At 37.8% G+C, this 27,938-nt stretch overlaps 1 long non-coding RNA gene across 1 annotated transcript in view; it reads left to right on the forward strand.

Moving 5' to 3' along the window:
• The first annotated feature begins 13,521 nt into the window (after positions 1–13,521).
• Positions 13,522–27,938, forward strand: part of LOC135777007 (uncharacterized) — a 231,319-nt gene continuing 216,902 nt past the window's right edge. The window contains exons 1-2 of the long non-coding RNA XR_012335369.1: positions 13,522–13,686; positions 13,818–13,956. This is a non-coding gene — a long non-coding RNA (uncharacterized lncRNA). The remainder of the gene's footprint in view (positions 13,687–13,817; positions 13,957–27,938) is intronic.

The following is a 27,938-nucleotide window of genomic DNA, read 5'->3' on the forward strand; positions in this document are numbered from 1 at the left end:
GATCAGTTATGACTCTACGGTAATATTCACTTTATACAGTTTTTAGAAATTTACAGTTAAGATCGTATACCATGAACACTGGTAAGTGATCACTGACATCATTCACTAACAAACCACCTGTTATATTATTGTCAAAAATATTACTGAATATGTTACATATTACAGTATCTATGGGTGTGGTACATTGTGATGTTATTCTAGTGGGTCTGGTGATAAGTGGGTACAAACCCAACGAAAACATGGTATCAAGAAACTCCTCTGCACTTTTGTGTTTATGGGGATTTAACAAATTAATATTAAAATCCCCACATAATATATTTTTGGTTGTTATTAGTAAATATTTTTTCTATCCATTCCCTGAATGTTGTCAAGTCGGATCCCGGAATCCTATAAATGCAGCCTAACAATAATATTTTCGATTTTTTGGAAGTACCAATTCAACAGTCACACATTCAAATAGATCATCCACCACCAAACACATATTGTCAACAATACTATAATGAATATCTTTATCCATAAAGAGAGAGCCACACACCTCCTCTCTTATTTATCCGGTTTGTGTAAAACATTTTGTAACCATTTATATCAAACTCATTTATTTTATCATCATCAACCATGTTGTTTCTGAAATAGCTATGATATTAAAATGAGACTTAAACTGGTTCAGGTAGTCTTGAATAGCTTCAAAATTGTAAACTCCTACTTTTAAAATGAATCAGAGAAATATTTTTATCTAAAATAAATGTTTTATCATATGTACTATCAGTATAATATAAACAGTCATTTTTGTATTTAAAAGGATATTACTGTCTGGCTTATTTGAATCCATATATACTGGTAATTTATAATCATAAGTTATTCATTGTTTCTAAGTTTGGTGTATTTGTATAGAAATCATCCTCAACTTCAAAGGACCTACCATCACTATCAGGATTATACATCTGGTATTATTTTAGAAACATGTTTAAAGGTAGAGGGTGTATGATCACCACAGAATGAGGGCCCCAGACACACAACAAAAACAGGCACACAGCAACATGAACATTTAAGGAAACACATACACAAACTCTCACTCTCACAGACACTCACACAAAATACATACACTCTTTCACAACACAGGCAATAAAGTGGAAATAAGAAAAATAAGAAAATAAAAATAAGAAGGATGCCTAAGGCACTGACTATTGATAAATATTTTATTATTTTATTTAATGTTTTTTGCTGCATTCTTAGAATTAAAACTAAAACATTGGGAGGAAAAAACATTGAAAATATAAAAAGAAAAAAGAAATGTAAGTAACTAAACTAATGTGACGCAGGTAACTCCCAATGTCATCCAAAACTGCAACAGTTCGCTGCAGCACAAGTGTATTACATTTGTTACTTTACAGCAAACAAAAAAATGCTGAACTCACCGAGCTACAGCTAACAATATTACATCGTCCTTGACAAAAAGGAAAACAGAAAAAGTCCAGCTTAACTTAAGACTTTATGGGGCGGTTTCCCGGACCAGGATTAGCTTAATACCGGACTAGGCCTTAGTTTAATTAGGAAATATAACTAGTTTTAACAAACATACCTTACTAAAAACATTACCTGTGTGCATTTTGAGGTAAAACAAAGGGCACTGATGTATTTTAAGATATGTCAGTGCAAGTTATTTTCCATTTGGAGAGCTCTTAAAAGTGTTTAAGTCTAGGACTAGTCTAATCCCTGTCCGGGAAACCGGCCCTATAATTAACAACAGTCCTCGGCTAGTACGTGCTCACCGTTTATTTAACGGTACTTACATCCCCTCTGGGAGGTCACGATAAAACTTCTCAGCATCCTTGCGACAGTGAAAAAGTTTTGGTTTCCTTCCACGATTACCCTTAGCACAGAGCATGTGAGCGGTGCAGAGTGGGAGCGGAGCGTTGAGCGGTGTGGTAATATTTTTGTTCTGTAATTTTTTCTCGCATAGGCTATATTTCTACATATTTTTGACCAAGTAACACTCGGGATAAAATGTAAGTAGTTGTAGATAGCATTTAAGCTTTTCTGAATTCTGAAATTATGTCAAATCAGTATGACTAAAATTATCTATCCAGATTAATTTAGCCAAAATAATGATTTATTCATTTTCATATTGTATAGATACATGTTAATTTATCTACTAATATACTAATGAAAATGCCATAAATAAATACTCATGGCCTTCTGTATTGCAATCGTTTTGTACATTTACAGGTTCATAAATACTGTCTAATTTTAATTTCTTTAAGACACAGCTGTGTTCTGTATTTACCGATGCACTGTAAATTTGCACTTAAAAAACCTTCTTGTTAAGAAATTGTTCTTCAATTTATTTTAGTTTTTTCAAATAATATATTTATATAAAAGTAAAGTTTGTTAATTGTTTTCTCATAAGGTGGACTTATTATAATATTTTGTAATGACTTATTACATTTATTATTACTTAAAATTGTGAATTAGTAAAACATGTGGATGTCATAGAAACAAACTGTTAATTTGAATTATATCCGGAGCTCCATATCAGTTAAACTAGGTTCTCTTTTAGACGCCTGGTGTGACGACAGGCTTGGGTAAATAAACGCCTGTCTCAAATAAAGGCCTGGTCTGTTTTTTAGTTTCGGGTTATTTAATCTTCTAAAAACCGTCAGATCGTCTATTTAAGCCAGTTCTATGGTGCACATTGCACACGCTAAAGTTTTGATTACCAGTAGATGTCACGTGACAGACGCAATCGTTCCGTTACTCATCACTATGACAACACAACAAGGTTTGTCGTCAGGATTGCAGTGATGATGACAGTAGCGGAGTGGCAATCGGGAGAGTTGGGACGGTAGTGTTTTGCGGTCTGATAATAGCCAGGCTTTTAGTCTTTTGTCATGCATGCACTTCCGCCACACATTGTATTTCTCAGGCAGAAACACTTTTCATCATATTTAATATGCTGCAGCGCCCAAAATGTATCTGGCCGCACTGCTCTCTGGAGTTCTAGTCGAGCTTATCCTCGTTTGCTTTATTTATGCTGCCAATAATTTAAGACTGCTATTCTTACACAAAAACAAATTGGTTAAACACATTCAAATTATAAATAAAACGTAATATGTGGTAACCTCCTTGTCACGGTTTCAACCGTGTTTCTGTTGTCTCTGTTCTGATTGTTGTCATCTGGACTTTTCACTGATTACCAATCATCACACCCGTTATCAATTAGTCTTTGTGTATATATCCCGGTCACCTGTATGTTCAGTTGCTGGATCGTTGCCTCAGTTTGTGTCCTTACCACAGTGTATGTCTTGGTCCCTGTTCCTGCCTGTTTACTTATTTATCATGCCTTGTTTTGTTTCCTGTTTTTTTAATAAATGTTATTAATTTCAAACTTTGCGTTTGCATCCTCCCACTTGTTCCGGGGACATGACAGAACGATCCAGCCATTTGAGGATGCAGCAAGTTTGTCTGAAGCGGAACTCCCCCTAAGATTTTTTTTTGGGGGGGGGGTAGTGAGCATCGGGTTCCGGGAAGAAGCCGGACCATGCTCGATTCAGTTCTCAGGAGGGCCGCTGCCATGCTCGATTCATTCCCCGGGATGGCTACCGCCATACACGAGTCTGTTCCCCCAAGATGGTCCGAGTCGGTTCCCGTGAGGGTGGAATCTTCGGAGTCGGTTCCCGTGACGGTCGAATCTTCCGTGTTGGTTCCCGTAATGGTTGAATCTTCAGAGTCGATTCACGTGCTGGTCGAATCTTCTGGGTCAGTTCCCGGGATGACTGCCGCCACGCTCGATGCAGTTCTCAAGAAGGCCGCCGCCATGCTCGATTATTCCCCGGGATGGTCGCCGCCGAACACGAGTCTGCTCCTCCGGGGTGGTCGGAGTCGGTTCCCGAGTTGGCCTACCTCGAGCTCTCCGAACATTTTGCCTGGGCCAAGATGGCCGGTCCAGCTAAGCCGGATTTGCCCTGGCCCCCCGCTCTACCAGCTCCGCCCTGTTTTCCCAGCCCTCCGTCCCTCCCCCAGATCCACCCACCGAGACTTTTTGTTTAGGCTTAGGTGGAGTGTCTGGTAGCCACTCCTTGAGGGGGGGGGGGGTTATGTCACGGTTTCAACCGTGTTTCTGTTGTCTCTGTTCTGACTGTTGTCATCTGGACTTTTCACTGATTACCAATCATCACACCTGTTATCAATTAGTCTTTGTGTATATATCCCGGTCACCTGTATGCTCAGTTGCTGGATCGTTGCCTCAGTTTGTGTCCTTACCACAGTGTATGTCTTGGTCCCTGTTCCTGCCTGTTTACTTATTTATCGTGCCTTGTTTTGTTTCCTGTTTATTTAATAAATGTTATTAATTTCAAACTTTGCGTTTGCATCCTCCCACTTGTTCCGGGGATGTGACACTCCTGCTGTCATGCTGGAACAATTAAATTAAAAGCCTGTCTCCTGGTGTGATGATAGGTTTGCAAAAATAAAAGCCCAGGCTATTATTTGAAGTTTTATGGTACTTTAATTAAATGCAATTATCCAAAAATGTCAGTACAGAAAACAATTAGGCTTACTAAATATTTTTTTTATGTCGGAGCGGGATCTGAGCGGGAATTGGTTTATTTGCGAGCGTGAGCGGAAAGTAAGTGGAGCGCTTGCTTGGGCGGTGAGCGACTGAGTGGAGCGCTTGAACAGTAGAGCGGAATATTTAGCAGAGCGTCACACCGCTCTGCTTCACTCACATGCTCTGCCTCAGCGTACTGGGATACTGCAGGGAGTATTTGATATCGGCGGCACAGAGCTTTTTCTTCACCGGGTCAAACTCCCTGCGTTTTTTCACAAGACCAGGACTGAAATCCGGATAGATGCAGATCGTAGATTCTCCTATCTTCAGATTCCTCTTCTCCCAGGCCAGTCTCAGGATCTTCAGCTTGTCCTGGAAATTCAAGAATTTTACCAGGATAGGTCTTGGAGGTTTGCCAGACCTAGGCGAGCGGACGAATCTTGATAAGCGATGTGCCCTTTCCACAACAGGCACCGTGGGGAAATGTTCCTTCCTGAAGAGCCTGACAACCAGCTCTCCAATGAAAGCAACCATGCCCCCCCCCTCTTTTCTCTCCGGTATATTAATATCGTTGCTGCAACTCATTAATTTGTCCAGTAAGAAAGCCCATTGACTGTTGAATGTCCATTAGGTCTGCCTGAACAGACCCAATTTGAAAGTCCAAATGTGCTTTTACTTCAGTTGTTACTTGCTCTTTCACTTGTTGCAACGTACCCAAATAGATTGAAGCGAGATCTCCGCCATGACGCACAACAAAAAACAAACTTGAAAAAGCGTCCTTAATACTTGTAAGGGTTTTGTCTTGTGTTTGGTTGTGTTTTGTGTTTCGTACTTTTCTTTTGACACTTTGTTCTGTTCTGACTTTTATTTTGATACCATGCCATGTCACACTTCACTTCCCACTTCCTGTTTGTTTTGTATAAAGCCACTTCAGTCCTGTTACTCACTGCTGATTATTAACGTTGTATGTCCAGCCTGTTTAACCTGTCTATATCATCCTGTGTTCTGTTATCCTGTGTTCTGTTCTGTGTTCGCCTGTCTTGACCCTAGCCTGATATTTGGAAATTGTTTGTTTTGCTGCCTGCCCTGACCTTTTGCCCGTATTTGGATTACGATTTTGGATTGCCCCTATTTGGATGTGTTTGCTGGCCCTTTTGGGATTTATTTAATAAACCTCTTTTTGCACATGGATTCTACTCTCCTTTACTTTCTTTAAAGCGCCCACGTTACAGAATAATCAGCCTAACCAGAATCCAGTGGAGGTTTGTAAATTTCCAACCGGCAACATGAATCCACTCTTTGCTTTGCTAGGACTACGCCAGAACATCCAACCCATTGAGGATTACACCAAGGACTTCCTGGATTTAAGCTATCAGGTACATTATGATGATGACACACTGGAGAACATTTTTATAATGCACTTGATGAACATTTACGCCTGTGTATGCCACGTGATGCTTCAACCTGGTTATTGGAGAAAAACATAGACTATGCTCTTTTGTTGAGTGGTTCTTCCTTTACCGTGGGAGCTGTAGATGAGGAACACTGCAGCTTAACCACAGCCACCTCACATAAACCAGCTAAAGTCATGCCTGTGTTACCCAAGCCGTCCAAGCCATGTCTGTCTCTAAGATGGCCGCCACTATGCCTGTCCCTAAAATGGCTGCCCCCATGCCTGTTTCTAAAATGGCCGCCACCATGTCCATCTCTGCACCCAAGATGGCTATCATGTCACCTGCACCAGTTTTTAAGATGGCTACCACCATTCCTGCACCTATGATCCAAAGAGCCATCATCACCACCACACCTGCATTGAAGAGGGCTGTTGTTAACCCTGCACCTGCCATCAAGATGGCCTTCATACCTGCACCTGAGCCACTGCACAAGATGGCTGTCACACCTGAACCACTGCACAAAATGGCTGCCTCACCCATCTCTCCAGTTAACCCCTTAACCCGACAAGTGAGATTGAGTCTACTAGACACCCAGATGGTGTCAGTACGGACGTCCCGGATCTTACGTCAAGATGTATCCAGTTCTATGATTTCTACTGCTACTGAGGTATGTCTCATGAACATTGTGCTTCCTGCATTTGCCATGGCCATGTGGTGTGTGTGGTCTGCTTTCATCTCTTTTGTTTCCTGTGTTCCTCAAGACCCTGAGTCTGAATCATCTGATGCACCTCCTGTCACGGCTAGAGGGTTCGAACCTGTGTCTTCTTCACCTGATACAACGACTAGAAGGTCCGAACCTGATTCACCTGAGTTGTCTGGTTCACCTGATTCACCTGAGTTACTGTCAAGTCATGTTCCAGTTGGAGGGTCTAAAGCACCTCCATTGCCACCCTGGTCAGCGGAAGCTTCCCGAAGTTTTTTTTTTGGGGTGGGGGTAGTACCCGGACACAGGAGGAAGGCAGAGGACACCGAGGAGGAGGCAGAGGTGTACCCAGATCCTAGCCTGCCTCATGACCCTGGTCCATTCCTGCCCCATGACCAAGTTCCACGTCTGCCTCATGACCCAGTTCCCCGTTTACCCCATGATCCAGTTCCACGTCTGCCCCATGATCCAGTTCCACGTGCTCCTTGACCCTGGACCACCCTGGCCACACAACCCAGGACCTCCTCTGTCCTCTGGACTGCCCCGCCTCGGCCAAGAGGTCCTGAACCGCCCACCCACCCACCTTTGGACTTTATGTTATATGTGTGTTGGGCTCCAGAAGTCGCCCTTAAGAGGGGGGGTTCTGTAAGAGTTTTATATTGTGTTAGGTTGTGATTTGTACTTTTATTTTGACACCTTGTTCTGTTCTGACTTGTATTTTGATACCATGCCATGTCACACTTCACTTCCCACTTCCTGTTTGTTTTGTATAAAGCCACTTCAGTCCTGTTACTCACTGCTGATTATTAACATTGTATGTCCAGCCTGTTTAACCTGTCTATGTAATCTGTTATCCTGTATTCTGTTCTGTGTTTGCCTGTCTTGACCCCAGCCTGATATTTTGATATTGTTTGTTTTGCTGCCTGCCCTGACCTTTTGCCTGTATTTGGATTACAATTTGGATTGCCCCTATTTGGATGTGTTTGCTGGCCCTTTTGTGATTTATTTAATTAACCCTTTTTTGCACATGGATTCTACTCTCCTTTGCTTTCTTTAAAGCGCCCACGTTACAATACTGCTATAATTGCAACTAAATCTTCAAAAATTGGGGATAAAAGTTTGCTCAATCACTTAGGCAAGTGGCTGGCGATATCTCGATAATTTAGCATCAGTTATTAATAAACTAGTCAGACGCCTACATCAGGCATTTACGCGGCAGCGACCATCATGTTGGCTAACATCATTTTAAATGCTAACATAAAACTGTTTATGGTTATATTATTTTCACAGATACATTGATGCGTGTCAGTGATGCAGTGGACAACTGTGAGGATGATACAATCAACATGTTTCTAAACTGTGATGCAGAAACACAATGGAAGGATCCATCCATCTCTGACCACAACTACACTTTAAAATGACAACTCAAATCAAATCTGATATGGGAAAACAATGGTGCGGTTTCCCGGACAGGGCTTATCCTGGTCCCAGTCTAAAATGCATATTTGAGCTACAATCATTTAAAAACACTTTATACTGACATACCTTAACATGAGTGCCAGTGTTTTGTCCCAAGATGTGCACCAGTCTTGTTTTTTTGTAGGGTTTGTTTGTAAAAAGTGATCAGCTCCGGATGACTCCCCTTACGAAAAAGAAGTATACTTCAAGTTCATTTTATTAAGTATACTTAAGTAATGTTGGAGTATAGTTTTAAGAATACTTTATGTAGTAAGTGTACTAACATTTATGTTCTCCCTTGTGAAAAATTAGCGTACTTAAGTGTATTGAAAGCGTACTTTTTGTGTGCTTAAAATAATAAGAGTATACTTTTTGAGAAGTGCACTTGCTGATAATATAATATCATATAAATTAAAGACCATTTAAGCGTACTTAAGTGGAATACACTTTAATGACACTATTTATTAACACACTTAAGTGCACTTTTTACAACTGCACTTTGTAATAATATGTATTTAATTTTAACTTATAGTAAGTACACTTTCATCATAATATTTATAAACACACTTAAGTGCACTTTTAAAAATTCACTTTGTAATAATATCTAATTAAGCTTAACTTAAAGAAAGTACACTTTCATCATAATATTTATAAACACACTTAAGTGCACTTTTAAAAATGTACTTTGTAATAATATCTAATTAATTTGAACTTATAGTAAGTACACTTTCATCATAATATTTCACTAACACACTTAAGGACACTTTTTAAAAATGCACTTTGTAATAATATCTAATTAATTTTAACTTATAGTAAGTACACTTTCATCATAATATTTATAAACACACTTAAGGACACTTTTTAAAAATGCACTTTGTAATAATATCTAATTAATTTGAACTTATAGTAAGTACACCTTCATCATAATATTTATAAACACACTTAAGTGCACTTCTAAAAATGCACTTTGTAATAATATCTAATTAATTTGAACTTATAGTAAGTATACTTTCATCATAATATTTATAAACACACTTAAAGTGCACTTTTAAAAATGCACTTTTTAATAATGTCTAATTAAGCTTAACTTACAGTAAGTACACTTTCATCACAATATTTCTTAACATACTTAAGTACACTTTTTAAAAATGCACTTTGTCTAATTTAGTTTTACTTAAAAATAATAATAATTAAATATTATTATTTTAAAAGTGTGCTTAAATATAATAGAGACTATTCATACATCTACATTTATTTTATAAATGAGGATATGTGAATAATTCAATCTGAATTATAAATCTGAAATGAGTAAACCAATTGGAGTGTTTAATTGTAAGCTCCGCCCCTTTTTTGCTTTCGGATCGCGTCTCAGTTCAGAGCAGTGTTGCCAACTTGGCGACTTTGTCGCTAGATTTAGCGACTTTTCAGACCCCTTTAGCGACTTATTTTTAAAAAAGCGACTTTGAGACTTTTTACTTGACATTCACTCTTCTCAATGAGCAGCTACCGCTGCTTCTGTGGGCTCCACCCCCGTCCCAAAGCATTCACAGGCGGTCTAGTCCTTGCGCAGCAGAGCAGAGTCTCTCCCAGCTGCAATCAGGGCAGGAGAAGTGGTTATATATCCGCGTCCAGACGGCATAATCGTGCATGCGGGAAGACGGAGCAGGCGCGATGGCTTACATTAATGGCGAGATGTACATGTAAAATGGTCTTTGAATAAAATGAATCACTGTACATAAAATAAATTGTGAGGAACTGGAGACATGGAACGAGAGAACCCAAGCGCAGGCGATATCGGGGAGTGAACATAGAACATTTATTAAATATAAACATGAAAACCAAAAACCCGCGAGGGGGCAACACAACATAAAACATGAATTAACAACACTGACTTTACATAAACACTCTGATAAAACATTTAACTGAATGAACACGAAAGACTGCATAACATAACATGACATGATTTCAACACAATGATCCAGCACAAGACAAGAGGAGATTAAATAGGGGAAACTAAACAAGATAACAAGGGCAACACAGGTGAGAGGGATGAACTGATAATGAATAATTAACAGGGAGAACAAGGGGGCGGGACTAGAGACGAGACACCAGAGGCACATGCCACAATATACAAGGCATGGCCTCCACCAGGGGCGGACTTACCATTAGGCAAAGGTCGGCAGTTGCCTTGGGCCCCGCCTTACCAAGGGGCCCCAAAATGCAGGGGTGTACTTGGTGAGCTGCCACTTTTTGCCCCTGCTTATCATCAAGATTCCCAGAAAACTATCATAATTTTGTTTAATTACGAATTCTATTTAAACATCTTTTGTGTTTTTCAGTATATTCCCATAAAAGGTTTGAACGTTATTATTACATCTGCATGAATGCGCCCCCCATTATAGTTTAGAGTGGATCATTCCATGCACTACCGGATATATCGGCGCGTAGCTCAAATCAACAAAGCGAGCAGAGCTGCAGGCAGCAGCGAGTGAGTTTGATACATTAAAGAGCGAAGCTGCAAGGAAATAAACTAAGAGTGAAACGTAGCTACACCAATGGAGCAGAAAAGATGATTCACACAAAAATGTTGCAAAAGTCTCCGCTTTTCTCCACACAAACACTGCCACGGTCTGTGCTGCTTTCAGCAACCTCTTTTCCGTCAGACACAGCTCTCTCTCGGCCACGGACACTGATAGTCTGCCGGTAAGTATGCTCCGCAAATAACACAGGATCTACAGTTTATATAATATTAGCGTGTAATCTCAGGTACAGTAAGCTTTAGTCCGCCGAAATGTCTCCCAAGCACCACTAAAGATTGTAATTCATCCCCAATCTGCACACGAATTCGTGATCGCTTTAGTCTCATTTAAATCTCATATGAAAACGGGAGCATGCTTCGGCTTTGCCCTGCATATCACTAGCGAACATCAAAGTACAAGATGTGTACATAGATGACATCTGTATAGTTCAATAATATAAAAACTGTTTACCTAATGTAATGCAGAAGCAATACATGACACTTTACCATCCATATAGAAAGTCAAATTTCACCCCTTGTTTATCTTATTTCGAGTTCTTAACACCTATGATTGCATTATTTTAAAACCATATTATGTTTCTTCTCATCATATTATGTTCATTTGAATACAAAGTATTTTAATTTAAAATATATTTTGTATGTAATGTGGCATTAAATGAAAATGTATTAAAGAAATTAAGTACACAAAGTAAAATAAAAAGTACATAATTGTTATACACGTCTTTTTTACTATGTAGTACTGCGGTTAGTATAAAATCCAATCATATTATCAAACAGTATTAATCTCAACCTCATTGGGGGCTGAAACTTATGTAACTCAGAGGAAAAAAGAGATAGCGATGAAAAAGAGAAAAATACAGTAAAGGGTGCATAGTTAGGGCCCCGACACATGGTTCGCCTTGAGCCCCCAAATCACTAAATCCGCCCCTGGCCTCCACATGAAACAAGAGACTGTCAGAACTCTGCCACCACTATAAAACAAATATAAAACAGACTCTCGTTGCAGAGTCCTGACAGTAGCCTCCCCCTAAGGAGCGACTACCAGACGCTCCTTAGGGGAACACACAAGACAAAAACACTAAACAGACATGAGTCCATGGTAAAAACACAAAACAAAGTCCATGAAACAATGTCTGAAGCCACAGCTCCGCGGGACAAGTCGACCGCGTGAGCTGTGTGGGACGGGACAACTGCGCAGACTCGGGCGGCTCCGGCCGCGCTGAACGCGCAGGCTTCGGCGGCTACGCCCGTGCAGGACGCGCTGGCTAGGGCGGCTCCAGACGCGCTGAACTGCGCTGGCTTGTGCGGCTCCGACTGCGCTACACACGCTGACTTGGGCGGCTCCGACTGCGCTGAACCTGCCGGCTTGGGGAACTCCGGCCACGCTGGACGCCCTGGCCTCAGCGGCTCCGGCCGTGCTGAACACGCAGACTTCGGCGGCCCTGGTCGCGCTAAACGCGTTGGCATCGGCAACTTCAGCGGCGCTGACACACTGACATCGATGGCTCCGGCGGCGCTGAACGCGCTGACACCGACAACTCCGGCGCCGTTGAACACGCTGGCTTCGGTAGCTTCGGTCGCGCTGGCTTCGGGGACTCTGACCGCGCTGGCTTCGGCAGCTCCAGATGCGCTGAACGCGCAGACTTCCCCGACATCGCTGCTGGGTTCAGTGTTGGCTGGATCATTCTGTGAGGAACTGGAGACATGGAACGAGAGAACCCAAGCGCAGGCGATATCGGGGAGTGAACATAGAACATTTATTAAATATAAACATGAAAACCAAAAACCCGCGAGGGGGCAACACAACATAAAACATGAATTAACAACACTGACTTTACATAAACACTCTGATAAAACATTTAACTGAATGAACACGAAAGACTGCATAGCATAGCATAGCATGACATTACATGATTTCAACACAATGATCCAGCACAAGACAAGAGACAAGAGGAGATTAAATAGGGGAAACTAAACAAGATAACAAGGGCAACACAGGTGAGAGGGATGATCTGATAATGAATAATTAACAGGGAGAACAAGGGGGCGGGACTAGAGACGAGACACCAGAGGCACATGCCACAATATACAAGGCATGGCCTCCACATAAAACAAGAGACTGTCAGAACTCTGCCACCACTATAAAACATAAATATAAAACAAACTCTCGTGGCAGAGTCCTGACATAAATGTACTTGAGGGAGCTGAGCAGCAGCACATTTAGAACAGACAAACTGTATGGAGCTGACGCGTTAATGGGCTATTTACCTACAAAACAATGTTTCCCATCATTTATCAGTGTATGTTTTGAAACTGGACTGTTTGGCCATATAAACATGAACATACACATATTTCGTTTTATGAGAACATAAGCAGATAAACAAACGAGAAAACATTTTCAAGCATTCATGTGTATTAAAATAAAATTTTTGACAGTTCAGAGAGAAAAGAAACGTGAAATAATGTAGTAAGCCAATGTAGTAAGAATGCAAATGGGACGTGATCACGTCAATGTTATGCAAATGACGCAATGACGTAATCTAGCGACATTTAGCGACTTTCCAAGCAAGCTTTAGCTACTTTCCATTGAAAATAGTTGGCAACACTGGTTCAGAGGAGAGATGCAGAGCGACAGAGACACCTGATCTAACGCGAGAGTGTTTAATTTGATTAAATATGACTCCTAAGTTCATATAAACTGAAGAAATCAGAATTTAACTTGCCTATATTCAATGATACAGCGTGACAGTGTGGATTGAACACTTTTTGAGCTTTCATTTTGATCTGGTGAGTTTGTTATAATTACCAATGTTATAATTAGCCATAAAAACGAATGTCAACACTTTAAATGTCATATCATTTTATTTGTTTAATGCATACAAGACAAAATGGTGTTATATTGTGATGTTATATGGGTTGGATTGTTCATTGCAGTGTGATTATGTAAAACCACATGGTGCGTTGTGTTTACTGCTGTTCGCTGACGCCATTTTGGTTGCACGTGCCTGTGAAAGACAAAAAGAGAGAGAAACACGTGAATGGACAGGTATTTTTCTAAATTGTCATTTATTATGATGATGGCACTTATGTATGTATTTTATTTGTTTCCTGTATTATGTACAATTATTAATCATTATTGATACACAATATTAAATGCATATTCTGGTCTGTGATTAGGCCAGGTTTTTTCCTTTCGTATGAACATTCCTTGACCTGGATTTTCCTAATTGATGGCGAGCCTCCCATTTCGACTTGATTGGATCACAAATCTAGAGGAAAGGACAATTTTCTATTTTAAATATTTTTCTTCAGACAAGTAAGAGGATACATTTCAGAAACTATTTCCTTATTTTGTTTGTTTACTTTATTGAACTGAAACATTTCAGAAGCACAATTCTGATAATTTAAGACTGATCAATACTCCAATTGATAAGAACTTTGAACTTGAATACTGATTTCAGTTTGTTACATATATAATTTGTACCATCTTTGTACATTGATTGTGACTGTGATTTCTGTAAATGAGAAGTAATTTAGAGGGTGCACCCATAGTTTATATAGTTAATTGTATTTTCATTGTTGTTTACTATTTTTTGTGATTGAGGAAATAAAAAGAAAGGTTTCTCAATACTCAAAGTAAAATAATTAATCAACTTACCTTCTGTCTCTGCTTGTTGCTCACTATCACTGCTACCTCCTCCTTCGTACCGTGCACCCTTCTGATCTTATTATTATGCCTGGTCCATAAGTAAGTGAGTTAATACCCGCTACATAAAGAAAGTACACTTTCATGGCAATATTTCTAAACACATTTAATAAATGATCATTAGACTGATGTGACCTACCAAAGGATTTGTTTAATTTAAAGTTCATGCAGTTCTTTTTTAGTTGTCTGTTAAAATGTAAAAAAAATAATAACTTTGAGTTTATTTTTTTCTAAGGGATGTAATTATTCAATATTGATACTTGTTTGATTCCAATTTAACAATAATAATTTTTTTTTTGTTTGGACATATACAACTCATAATTAATTTATAAAATGTACTTTTGCAAAATAAAAAATCTGATTCATAATTATTTGACTACTAAACTGTTTTATTGTCAGTGTAAGCATTGTGGTTTTTGTTTGTTTGCAATGCATTAAACTGAAATGAATAAATATTTAATTAACTAGATTTCTTTTTCAGTATTTTGAGAAGTACATAACCATATTTCACATACAATAGAAGTAGTTAAAGTACATACTGTAGAAAGATGCATTGAAATCACTTCACTGCACTGAAATCACAGTTCAACTGATTTAATTTAATTTAATATATTTGAATTTATTTGGCAAAGTTGTATTTGAAAAATTACATTTAATTAATAATTTAATTAATAATTAAATGTACTGTTAATAAACATTAACTTATTTTTAATTTCACATGAATTGCTTGACAGTAGATTGAACAGTGCACTTTAAGTATATTGTTAAAACACTAGAAGCAAGTATGAAAGTAGATATAAAGTTGTTATAAAGTACCAATTAAGTTGTTCCAAAAAATCACTCTTAATGGCAACTTATTACATTTTATTTCAACTTAATATATAATATATTTGAAATTAATTACACTTAATGTGCATTCAGTGCGCCGAAAAGATTGCATTTAATTCACACTTAAGTGTATATACTTAGTGTATTATTTATGTAATAAGTACACTTTATAAAAGTACACTTAAGCACACTTATTTTTCACAAGGGCTAGTAGTATAGTTGTAAGTGTACTGCTTGAATACCGCTTGTGACTAAATTGGCCCATATAGTAGTTTTTGTTGGGTATATTATTGATCATATACTATATTAATATTATATTAGGCCTAAGGCTTGTTGCTTCTACATTATGCCATGAGAAAAGTTCAACATAACCGATAAACAAGAAGACGTCATTCTAGATTAGTTAACTTTCGTTTTCTCAGTTTCCTAATTAAAACACTATACCCTGATTGTTCTCATGAGAAAAGGTCGACATAACCGATAAACAAGAGGACGTCATTCTAGATTAGTTAACTTTCGTTTTCTCAGTTTCCTAATTAAAAGAGACCAGGTGCGATCCTACGACTATACCCTGATTATTCTCGCCACAATTATTTTGAGAAACAAGGTCAAAACAACCGACAAACAGAGTACGTCATTTTAAGATTAGAGAATTCGTCCAGCTGTACTTCGCTACATTAACAATAAGGTATCTGTGCAAGCTAGGCCAAGGCCATGGGAACCAATAAGCAGAATACATCATTTTAGATATGAAGAAGGATTCAGCTGCACATCAAACAAATAAAATTAATTGTGGCAGACCGAGACCAATGAAAAGAATGTACGTCATCTCAGATAAGAAGTGTTTGATCTTAGTGTATAAAAATGGAGTCAGATGTTGGGAGGGCAGATGATCTTTGAGCACCTCTTTGAGGGGTATTGATTGTCTCACTTTGTTGGCTCGAGCGAATAAAGTAATTTTTGTTTGGCACCTGGAACCTTTGTCTCCTGAGTATTTTTCTTATGAAGATTCAAGCTAAGACTTTTTGCCACAACATAACTTGGTGACCCCGCGACGTGATTGGACAGAGGCTACGGAGTGGAGGGCTGCAGACGGGCAGAGGTCGGCCAGGTCACACAAGGGCGCGCTACTATAGGGGTGAGCATAAATTTACTTGCTTATTCTGTATAGTGCTTGTGTGGTCTGCCGAAGGTAAGCCCTGAGCGGTGTTGATACTCCAGGTCTCTCCAAATTGAACACAGCAATTTGATACTTATAATATAAATTATTTGCTTTCATTAAGATAATGATAAAATATTGAATTGAAAAAGCAAAAAGGGTTCCAGATTCCAAACAGGTGTGCGTGTGAGTGCGGGTGTCGAGCTTGGTGCTCGAAAAAACCCTGCTTGGGCAGGTCACGCGAGAGGCGTGTCGGGCCTTGGGGTCCGGAGCTTGGTGCTCGAAAAAACCCTGCGTGGGCAGGTCACGAGACAGGCGTGTCGGACCTTGGGGTCCGGAGCTTGGTGCTCGAAAAAACCCTGCTTGAGCAGGTCGGGCCTTGGGGTCCGGAGCTTGGTGCTCGAAAAAACCCTGCTTGGGCAGGTCGGGCCTTGGGGTCCGGAGCTAGGTGCTCGAAAAAACCCTGCTTGGGCAGGTCGGGCCTTGGGGTCCAGAGCTAGGTACTCGAAAAAACCCTGTATAAAATCCTGTAGGTCAGGTGGTCGCTGGTACGATCTATGTGTAATTTGTCTTGTTGCTTTGTGTTGCTTTTATCAAGGCAAATTGTTTATTTGGTGAACTGTGTTAAAACTGCAATCAGTTTGTGTATTCTATATGAATGTTGGATGGATGAGAGAGTGTTTTTCTATGTCTGTGTCTTATTCAGCGTGGGAAAATGTTTGCCTGCTAGAACTGTGTGTGTGAAAAGATAAGAACTAAGAGAGCAGAGAAAGGATGGGCTCAATGTGTATGAAAAAAAAGAGTGAGAGAGATTTTTGTGAATGAAAAACTGTTTTGAGTAAGAGCATATGAGAGATCAGTGTGTGTTAGTAAAGAGAAAGTGAGGCCTCTGTAAATATAAACTGTAAATATGAGTGATTTTATCTTTAAAAACTTAGCTTTTGATCTTATTTTTCATTTTCTCATTTTCTTTTTTCTTTAATAGACCTAATGAAGTAGTTATGGATGATAATAACTTAAACTATAGAGACGTGTATTCATAGCAGCTAGGGATGTTCATATTGTATATAATAATAATTGTTAACGCATGCTGACACAAAGGTGGCCCCTAAATGACACAAATTAGCAAAAGCAAAACTTTTTGAAATGCGTCCTGCTTTAGAAATGACCTATGTGGTAGATAAAAAAGAGACAATCTGCCCTTTTTGGATAATAATCATCTGAGCTGATTGCGTGTTCTTTGATGAGGTAATCTTGCCTGAATATCTAATAATGTATGAATCCTGATTCTGTTGTTGATCTGTCGCTGCTGTTTGCACGTTTAAATGAGATAAAATGTTTTGTTTTTTATCAGGTCACAGACAACCGTCAACTATTTTTACTCAATGACAATTTAATATTAAAATCTTATAAGTTAATGGTTAATGTTCAGTTAATAAGCTGCGGTTGTCGGTTGAGAAAATTTACTGATATGAACATCCCTATTAGCAGCAGAAAGAGTGTGAAATGCTTAAATTCAAACTGAAATAAGAGATATTAACAATAACTTCTGGAAAAGCATTTAGCAAATATTTAGCAGTAATATAAATTAATAGACTGCTATCTGAGATAATTAGTGGAAGTACAAAAGTTACCAGAAATAGAGAAAAAGTGGCAATAGATAACCTGGCAAGTATTAATTAGAATCCTTTATGGAATGTCATGTTGATAGAATATTTAGATGAGGTTTGCTCATACAACCTTCAGAGATCAAGTAGGCCATGTACGCCTGAAAATGGAAACAATAATATTTTGGAAATATTATTTGTGAGTGAGGTTGCCTATTTATTCATTGGTCACTCCTTATTTTGTATTAGGGAATATACAATAATTATTACATAATAGTAAACAATAATAAACAATATTATGAATAAATAAATAAATAAATAAATAAATAAATAAAATAATGTGTGATAAGAGTATATGCATAAATAAGACCGGTGCATTGTGAACGTAGGCCTTTGATTGCCTGTGACAGAGATTTGTAATAAGAGTATTTGTGGGAGAATTTGAGGGAGGAACCTTGAAGAAATACATTTTTCAAATTTACCTATGTAATTAATTCTAATTATGGTGAAGTGTGTTTACAGACATGGCATCCATATCATTGGAAAGGCTGAAGTCCAGGCATCCTATCAGAAGGGATTTGATTACAAGAACTTCCAAACAAATGGACCAAGCGTACCAAACACTTGAGGACAAAATGCCTAGAGGATGGGACATTTGAGGTAACAGTGTGTGAGGACATGGAAAATTTGTAGGAATTACAAACCCTCAGAGTAAAATATGAGAAGAGATGAGAAAAGAATAATAATAATGATAATAATAAAATAATTGTTTTTAATTTATAAAAAAAAGGAGGGACTTAAAGAGATTCTAAAAAGAAGATGATAAAAAGTTGCAGACAAAGAAAAAAGGCCTCCTCTAGGGATGAGGGATCTGAAAGCCAATTACCAATAATTACAGGTGACATACAATTTGAGGACAGAATAGAAGTAGAGCCAGACCAATCACAGGCTAGAGCACAACCCCTTTAACAAAACCCTAAACTTGCCACAAACACAGATGAGCCCACAAGCCCAAATAAATAAATAAAAAACAAAACAAAAAAACAAAAAAAAACAAATACCAAACCAAGGCCACAACCCAGTTCTTAGCGCATAGGCTGATGCAGCCAAAACATTAGGAAAGGTTTTAACACCCCCTGAGATACATAAGGCATATGATAGTGTAGCCACAGCCCTACATCAGAGGCTTAAGTTAAGGATGGACAAATTTAGGAATGACATATAAAAAAAAAGTAAATGATACAACACCGGTAGGAAGTGTAGCGTAGGGACCGGGCAGGCTGGAGAAACCAGACCAGTAAAAGCTACAAGCAAGAGGAAAATTCAAGCAAGCAGACGGTATCTCAAAGATGGAGAGAGAGGGTGCAAGGATTTAAAGTTTGAGACTGGACGCTGGGTAAACTTTGGACAAGAACAGCAAGCTGCATGGATTTATGCCAAGAGACAATGTTTATGTTGAAGAACCCAGAAATACATCAATGTGCCTGATTTTGATAAACGGACAACAAGGACAATATAAACCCTGGGCCACGCAGGATTTTGATGGACTAGCTGCAGGCCTTCCAGAAATACATGAAGGAGCCGGAAAATGGATACAATTTTTGAGCAAAAGACAGCAGGGTGCGTCTCAGCCATAGGAGATATCAAGGACCTGTTGGCAAAGTGTGTCGGTGGAACAATGTTGAATGAACTTTTGAATGATGCTGGACTGAGAATTGCAATTGACAACATCAGAAGAGATAAAATGACCTTTGCCCCCTTCAGGAAGAGCACGTGGACAACAATACACAGAGAATACCCCGTGCAGATTGACCCGAAGATGCTGAGAGGGGATCCGATTGGTGAAACAGAAAATCCAACAGCATATATACAAGAACAGCTGAAACGGTGTGGAGAACTGGAAAAAGACCCGGAAGAAGACTTTGTTTTAGCTGCACTGTTCAGAAAGGCAATATTGGAAGCTATGCCACCACCGGTTGAAACCAAACTCGAAGATGTAGTGGAACTGAACTCCAAATCACACAAGGAGTTCTGTGATCATGTTTCACATGCAGTCAAGCAGCACCGAAAGAATGAGCTGAAGGCAACCACAGCAGAGAGAGAGATATGCAGAGGGGGCTGGCACAGTTACAGCGGGACGACTTTGTGAGCAAACTAAGAAAAAAAGCACAAGCTGTTCTGAAGGAGAAACAACCAGCTTTAATGGCGCTCATCAACACACCTGCCCCCACCATCCAGCAAACACAGATAGCAACATCAGCCCAACCCACTCCGGGAAATGCTCAACAGCAAGCCACTCTCATTATTATCTGTGCAAAGCCAAAACAGCAAAACAGCAGGAATGGACAAAAACAGCGTGGAGGCAAAGGACAAGGTGGAACAAAAAAAGATCACGTGATAGATGCTGGGGCTGTGAAGATGCTGGGGCAGCCTGGACACATCAGAAGTGAATATCCGAATAACCAATGGTCTGATTAAGATCAACAAAACTGACAGCAGAATCAACAAGGCGGACAGTTGAACCAACAATGCTGGCAGCCAAACCAGAGACAGTAAGGCCCACCCTAGCAGCAGCAGCAATCACAACGACAACAACAATCACAGTGTGGTCCGGTGGATCTGGTGCATGGGGCAGACCAAAGCTACTAAGGTTGCCCAGAGCATCCTAAGGGGAGAGGTCAACATCTAATGATAACTGAAAATGCTGACGAGAGATTATTGACTCAACATTGCGTGTTGAAGTTGAAGGCAAGTCTGAACCTATGATGACTGACACTGGAGCAACTTACACATGCGTAAGTCCAAATTATATCACACACCTCCACCTGTTCAAAAAATTTTGCAAACAAGCAGGATTTTAAGAAAAACTCCCAGCTGACACCTCTGACTGCTCCAGTCTGTCTGTAATAAAAAGCCAAACAAGTGATTTTAGAAATATTAGTTTCTAAGCACACCCATTAATTATTAGAAAGAGGTACCCTGTGTAGATTAAAATTGCAGATATCTTGTTCCCCTGATGGAATTAATATTAACAGTGAGGTAGTTAGAAAAATTACAAGAAAGACACAAGTAAAAACATATTGGATAGGCAAATTTAGGATAGAATGTTTATATGATTTAAAAAAAAAAAAAAAAAAATTGGATTTTTGACTCTATAGCACATGTGACTATTTTGCAGGCAAATAGTTTTAGTATAAAGATCTTAGCCATATGATGAAAAATAGAATAGGGAACGCAGTACAATTCTATACTGCTCATTTTGGAAGAGAGGAGAAACAAGAAAGTTGTGTGCACCATGGTTCTGGCAGGAGAAGTTGCAACAGATAAGATAGATATGCTTTGGCAGTCATCCCAGAAATACAGGCAGGCCTAACATCAGAAATGGAGCAGCTGATTTCGAACTAATTTCTGGAACAGCTAAAACATATGTAAGTTTAACAAAAATTAGCAACATCCGTAAGAATTAAAATAGAAAACAAGAGTAACCTTTGTGACAGGAAACAATAAAATGTTAGAAGCACTATTGAGGCATTAGGAGTTTTTAATAGAAACAACAAGCTATTGTAAAACACCAGTATTTTCTGTAGCTAAAGTTTTATTTTTGTAGCCTACATGATTGGAGAAATATAAATGATGTATTTGAAGATTGGCCAGCACACAGTAAGTTCCAGATCCACACACACTGTTAACTAGTATCCCTCCTGAAGTAAAATGTTTCAATGAAATTGATTTATGCTCTGCTTTCTTTAGTATTTAACTGGACGAGAAATGCAGAAACTTTTACCTACAAAGGTAAACAACTAAATTTCTTCATTTACTTTATATTTTCAATTAATTAATTATTGAAACAGATTTGTAAAGATCTAGTGCTGGACAATGCACTGTTCCAATATGTGGATGACCTATTAATTTACTATCCCACACTTGACCCATGCTGTAGAGATTATAAAAGTATTAAATAAATTATCTGAGGGGGGAGGCACAAAGCCTCTAGAGCTAAATTACAACATTGTTAAACATAGGTTAAATATTTGATAAGATTGCATATAAGACTGAGAAATTATAACCTAACACATTAGAAGGCATAAGCAAAGCACTTATGCCACAAAGGAAAAAACATGTCAGAGTTTAGCTTTGATTGGATAGAGGATCAAAAAAGTAAGGGCCTTACTTTCACTTTAAAGCATTCATATTATTAAAATGAGACATATTTGTAGCCCCAACTGTGATGTATGATTACTCACTAGAGGATAATGTCTCAACAGAACTAATGGAACTAGGGGAATAAATGTGGGAAAAATTCCATATTAACTGCATCACAATTTGACATTTGGAAAAATATGTTTTGGCAAAATGGTATGTTAGAACTTGGTTTAATCTGTGAGCTACAACGGTATTCATAGACAATTTCACAATAGTACAGTTAGGAAGACCTATAAAAATCAGACTATAACTTTTTCCTGTTACAAACAAAAAAACCTTGTTGTAGCTGAATGTTTTTAGATATGTGGGAAAAATGCCTTAAGATGTACCCTCCCCAGATATTGAAAATGCTTGTGTGCTAGTTAACTTAGCCCACGCCAATAGTATTTAAATTTAGAATTTTATATATCTTGTTACGAACCCCTGCTCTTTATTTTTGTGCAGTTTGTGTTTTTCTCTGTCCTAGTAGTGGTTGTCCAGTTGGAATGGGGCGGATACCAATTATCTATGACGCCTGAGGTATAACTATTTAAGAGCTGTTGTGTCCCCTTACAGAGGATACACTCTAAAAAAAAAAGGTTCCTTGAGGTTCTATATAAAACCATGGGGTTCTATACTTGGCCAATAGAACCTTTTACCAAAAAAAGGGTTCCATTTAGAGCCCTTGGAGGGCAAAGAACCATTTTTATGAAAATGGTTCTATAATTCACGTTTGTGACTGAAGTGTAAACTAAAGATTACACAATAATTACAGACCTCCACAACTCATTCACAAACCTTTTTGTTTCAATAGGCTGTGGTCAAATAAAGAGAGAGTCAACAAATAGGCTATTCATATTTATTGTATGATTTATTTCCTGTGAGCTTTTTTATGCAAGTTTGTACATTAGCATAAAACTAACAGTGCAGTTTGCGTTTTTGGTGAATAACCAGGTGTTTTCTTTATATTTGTACATTCTATATTGTCAATGTTTAATTTAACCTGAAGGGGCATTTAAAACAAATAATGGCAAAAGTGCCCTCTGGTGGCGTATATATGCGTTGCACCATAAGCGAAGATGAGCCTCCAGACGTGACAGTTTTTTTTCTTTTCAAACTGAGGAGTTCGGACTCCGGACCGGCATTTCTGCTTGTTGGTACCCTGAGGTAAGTAAACTTTCTACATTTTTGAAACGATATTACTGAAATATTTAGTATAATTAGTTAATATTTATTTTGTAAGAGGTCTTCTAGTGATAGAAGCTACATTTATAATATTTACCTCAGTTAAAAAATACTGTTGGTAACGTTAAAGCACTGACGGGCTTCGTCAACCGTCAGTTATAAAAGCTCTGTTAAATACATTTTGTTCCGGGTTTTAATGAATTACGTTACAGTCCTGCTTTATTTCTTTGTCATTTTAGATTAAATTGCCAATCACAATAAGACAGCTGTGTGTTGTAAGGAGACGAATGAAGCGCGTGGTCAAGGGAACCGGGTGGAAGGGAAATTATATGTAAATGTTTGTCGCAGTTTTACACATATTCCGTGAGTATTTTTCGTTTGTTCACGAGTGCTTTATCAGGGTTGGAGCTAAACTCTGAAGAAAAAAGTAAACTGGTGGCCACAGTTGGGAAATTTCCGCCGGTCTTTATTATAAATGCACGATTGCAGTGCAGCGTTCGCAACAAGTCTAGATTTGCATGTTTTCTGTGATGCACACAATGAATTAATGTGATGGTAGCTGTTAAGACACTTACATTTAACATTCAAATGTTTTAAAAACCAAACGTGTTCAGGTTTTTATGCGTATTTGGTTTGTGAAGTGTAATTTATGCTTTTTTCCTTCCCCTCACAGATAATTAATAAATGGTCCGTTATGACACGTCACTGGCTTTAAAATATAAACCCCATTGATGCAAAAAGGTAAGGTGCATAAAGGGACCTCGTAAACCTGACTTCTGTCACTAATGTTCATCAAAGAGCAAAATAAAAGAAATCTGTGTTTTGTAGCTTTAATGATAATTCTTATGTATTTCATTTAGAATTTAGCATTAAAGACTGTAAAGTGTTTGAGGACTTAATTTTAATTTTGTATATTTCACACTATATTTTATTGAACATTGTGTTTTGAAAAATACATCACTAGTCAATTGGTTCTAGCACCTATAAATTGTATAAGTGAAAATAATGTTAGTATAAACTTTTTCCTTGCCATTGAAGAGTTAACTTGTTAATAAAGAGACGCTGGCTGAGAAAGATTTAAAGTTTACCCACAAATGAAAATTGTCGTCACTTTCTTCAGCAGAACACAACAGAAGATATTTAAAAAAAGTATGGTAATCGAACAACAATGGTGCCCATTGACCTGCATTGGTTTTGTGTCCATTAAATTGCTACCAGCGTTGTTCGGTTACAGACATTCTTCAAAATCTTTTTTGTGTTTGTGTTCTGCTGAAGAAAGAAAGCTGTGAACGTTTGAAATAACGAGTGAGTGAATGAGTTTTCTTTTTTGAGTAAAATGTCCCTGTAATTTATTTCTGTACCTAATGTACAATAATTTTTATCTTTGTAGGTCTGGTGAGGAATGCTGCACTTATGTTATTGCAAGCATTATTTTAAGAAAATTCCAGCTTCCTTTGCTGTGTAAATAGTGTAAGTATAGTCTTCTGTAGCATTTGAGGCACTTCATTTAAAGTAACATTCAATGCAAATATAAAAATATTACTCTGTTTACCCTTAAATAGCATACAGCTCCACATCAATTATTATGAGTCTTGTTGGTTCTTGAGTGTCACTTGCCTAGTTGTCATACTTTATTTGTGTAATTATGGGGTAATTTTAAGTCTATTTGATGGCTTCTGTTAATTGGTAAAAAGCACTTAAAAGGTGAAATGTTTGTTTTACAGGAACCCAAAGGTCCCACACCAAACATAGTGTTCAACGGCTCTCCTGATCCTCTCAAATCTCAAAGTATCAACTTTATAATGGACAATGTGAACATAATATGTGGAAGACATTGACATCACAGGCTGTGGAATGACTGTTTGCGGGTTTTTTTCTCTTCAATGTTCAATACCCTTTTGCCATTAAGCACACAGTGACTTTAATTTATAAAATATATGCTTAAATTTAAATACCTGTACAAAACAAATGTACAATCAACTTGTGTAAATTGTCATTCTATTTAATAGATTGTTCATTAATTGTCTTTAAATGCATTGTGATTTCTTTTCATCATTTCAGACACATGTAAAAGTTACTAAAAATTAGTACTGCATATACTGTACAGTATCTTTGTTTATAAAAACAGAAAATGCGTAAGGGAAATAACTTGAACAAATTTTTTGAATGTATAGTGTAATTAAGAGTTTAGCTGTTTAATACAGAGATGCAATTTTAATATATATATATTAGGGGTGTAACGGTACGTGTATTCGAACCGGACCGTTTCGGTTCAGGGCTTTCGGCACGGTGCGCACGTGCACCGAAAGGCCGAATGCATTTTGTGTGCGCCTGTGCGGAACATAATACGTGCGTTTCCGCACAAACATATTAAGTGGCGGAAGTCTCCGCGTTCAGCGCAAGTCTTCTGTCAAACATATAACATAATTCGGCCCGCAGAAAGATTTTTATTTACTTAGTTGTATATCCGTTTGATTATTGATGTAAACGTTTACGTGTCGTATCTAAAAGCGCATGTTAAACGCGTGTCAACGCGCTGCTTTGATCTTTCAAAAGTGCGTGAGAGGATGCACGTCTTTCGTTGCTACGCATTCATGAGACGCACTTTCTGTGACAACAAGAATAAGGAATGCGTGATCAGATTTTTCATCTGCATATCACGTCAATCATATCATTGTCACAATGCGATCAGCTGGTCGGGACAGAGAAGAGCTGTAACCCGGGCTTACTCAGCTGTTACTCAGCTGCGGAGGGGTTCGTAAGTAAAGTCACAGCTTACATTGACAACACAAGCAAAGATTAGGAGAAACGTGCAAAAGATCAAAGATGGCTATGTATGCAGCTCACTAATCTCAAAATGAGTGTATCATCATGTTGCTTGCTATGCAGTTACACATAGAGCAGTAATATTATTTTTATACAGAGATGGTACATAGCCAATTCAATTCTGTGAGTTAAACAATCCAAAATAAATCAAAACAGAAAATTTTTAGTGGCAAAAATGTAGGCTAATAGTTCATAAATGTATTCAGGAATTGAATTTGTTAGTTCAAGGTTTTAGTAGAAAAAGTTTAAGAGAAGGTTACCTTCTGTTATAAAATAATGTAAAAAATAACTTTGCAGTAGTATTTTATTTATAATTTTTTCATTTTATATATATTTTATCTGTTATATTTTAATAAAGTGTTTAAAAAAGTGTAAACAAATTGTAAAAAAAAGTTTAAAGTAATAAACAACCTGCAGTTTAATGTTTGCATTTCTCCCTTACTGTACCGAAAATTAACCGAACCGTGGCTTCAAAACCGGGGTTCGCACCGAACCGTGATTTTTGCGTACCGTTACACCCCTAATATATATATAAACGCATGTATGTTTATAAAAAAGTGAAAATGCTTAGTGGAAATAATTAAATAACTAAATGGTTGAATGAAATGAGACATTTTAAATGTAAACTAAATGTTTTGCTGTCTAATACAGAATAAAGAGATGTGATTTTAAGTAATTTTTATAGATTTATATTTCTGTATAATACAATTAATAAATAGTAAACTTTTATACTTTTCTGGATCGGTTATAATTTCTTATCAATAATAAATTCCTCATAATTATAAAGAACCTTTAATGGTTCTAAATAGAACCATCTAACTTTGTTTCAAAGAACCATTTGGGGTTCTTTTTAATGAACCCATTAAAGTGGTTCTATATTGAACCATTTGGGGGTTCCATATATGAAGCGGGTGATAGAACCATTTCTGGTTTGATATAGAACCATTTTTTTTAAGAGTGTAGCTACCTGTTTGAAAACCTTTTGTATGTTGGCATTTCTTTTGGTATCAAACAGTGAGTTTGTATTTGTCTAGTTAAACGAGCTCAGAGAAAGTGTGGGTAAGTGAGCTGAACCGGAAGACTTTTTCTTATGTTTGTTATTTTCTTTCTCGGAAGTTAGGAAAGTTTTAACTCAGGAGATCTTGTAGTTCAGACTAGCTAGCTCACTGTCCTGGCCTTATCTAAGTATTTAGTTTTGACTTTAGTAAAAAAAAAAAAAAAAAGATTGATTATCTTTTGCTTCGCCATAGTGATTTGTTTTCTGTTTTTGACTAGCTTAATATGTTGGTACCTCAATTGGGTGGTAACAAGCCTGATGAGTATGTTTAGCCCTGACCCCTTTATCATAGAGTAAAAAGAGCATATCAAATTGCCAATTATTTATTGATTGGATAGATTATATTGAACAGCCAAGAGGAATACCAAATTGTATCTGAATTCCAAATCTGGATTTGAATTCAGACTGGTTTTGATAACAAAAAATCTGAATGAATTAATAATCTCTATTACAATTAGAATCAATTTATTAACTATAGTAATGATAAAATGAAGCTGATAGAACAAGTAAGACTTAATGATGGTACTGATTTGAAAATTGATAACTGGTTTGCTTTTGTTCCTGGGGAGCTTGGCTAACCAAAACCGCTATTTCATGTTGTCTTGCACTTTTGCTCTTCTGTTGTGTTCTACCTATCCTCAGGTCTGTGGTGGACAACGCTGCTGCAAAGATGAAGGTGCAAACAGAACTAAGTCTGTGCCAAAGTACTGATGGCCTAATGCTAAAACATACAAATTGCACCATTAGC

The sequence above is a fragment of the Paramisgurnus dabryanus genome, chromosome 18 (assembly GCF_030506205.2).
Source record: "Paramisgurnus dabryanus chromosome 18, PD_genome_1.1, whole genome shotgun sequence".
Taxonomy (NCBI): domain Eukaryota; kingdom Metazoa; phylum Chordata; class Actinopteri; order Cypriniformes; family Cobitidae; genus Paramisgurnus; species Paramisgurnus dabryanus.